Here is a 1,179-nt window from a genome sequence, read left to right as displayed (position 1 = left end):
GTGTGTGGACACTGGACAATGAACACTCAAAATATGTTATTCTGGACATTGCTTACCCCTCCTTGGCATCCAAAAAGACTCACTTTTCTTGGCACATTCTTTATTTCAAGGTCATACAAACATCCAGGATATAAAATTCATCTTAAATGACATGCTGTCCCTTAAATATAATTTCTGTGTTAAGTTAGAAGACACATTGGGGCAAATGGATGTCCAATGACCACTTACTTAGGTTTACGCAGTGTGTAGCAAATTTCTCATCTGCCACCAACATGCATGGATTTTAAATCTTAAACCCTGACCTTTTTTTGACCTTGTGATACCCTTGTGCACATCAAACAGAGGTGCCAACACACAGAGTTGAAGACTGACTTGTGTCATGTCAGCTCTGTCAAACAAAGAAATTTGTGCCTACCTCCTGAGGGGAAACCACCCTAGACTGTCCTTTGGTTCCTCACATCATGCCTGGACATCTCAGATTCCTTCTCTCTTGTCTACCTTTCTTGACCTTTCATCTTATTTTGAATAGGGAGTGTGTTGGAAATCGATCATCACTCTTAGACCTTCTGCTCCAAGCCAGTGGCATAAAAAAAATAAAAAATGGAAGCAAAATGATAAATTCAAGTATCAAGCCTTTGCCATTCAAGAATACCAATTCAAAGCATCTTCTTCAATGAGTAATCTCTGCATAAAAGTACTTTCCTCTGATAATGAAGTGTTTCTATGTTTAGAAGAGAGGTACTTACATGTTGTGTTCCTGCCTTCGGCAAGTCAAGAGAAAAATGTTTTCTGTAATGCTTACATTGCTTTGGTTATCTACTTTCATTTCTGAGTTGAATTCAGTATTTTTGCTTGGTTACCCAATTTTGCAATAAATACTCACATAGTATGTCCAATTCCAACAGTAAGCTAAAATACAGAAATTCTTATAACCATAAAGATAAATCAAGGACTCCATTCATTCATGGATAATTGTAATAGCTATCTAATCTGTTATATAACCTACAGTCTCTGAACTAGGTACATTTGCTACAGACAGCAGGAACTTAGACATGATTCCAATCCATCATATTTCTACTTAGTTGGCATAAATGCGCATAAAAGAAATATACCCCTTTAGTTAATTTGGATTGCTCAAATCCATTTTCATGATTACCCTTACTACTTATCTCATCAAAA

General features: G+C 36.5%; 1 protein-coding gene across 1 annotated transcript in view; it reads right to left on the bottom strand.

The window, feature by feature from the left end:
- The window catches only part of LOC119586141 (glycerophosphocholine phosphodiesterase GPCPD1-like), a gene marked incomplete in the record, with an annotated part of 78,881 nt that extends 78,034 nt beyond the window's left edge, over positions 1–847 (bottom strand). Inside the window, 1 exon segment of the mRNA XM_037934832.1 lies at positions 416–847.
- Positions 848–1,179: the final 332 nt, after the last annotated feature.

This window comes from Penaeus monodon, chromosome 21 (assembly GCF_015228065.2).
Source record: "Penaeus monodon isolate SGIC_2016 chromosome 21, NSTDA_Pmon_1, whole genome shotgun sequence".
Lineage (NCBI taxonomy): Eukaryota > Metazoa > Arthropoda > Malacostraca > Decapoda > Penaeidae > Penaeus > Penaeus monodon.
Note: the sequence above shows the minus strand (reverse complement) of the source record. Positions and strands in the feature narration are given on the sequence as shown.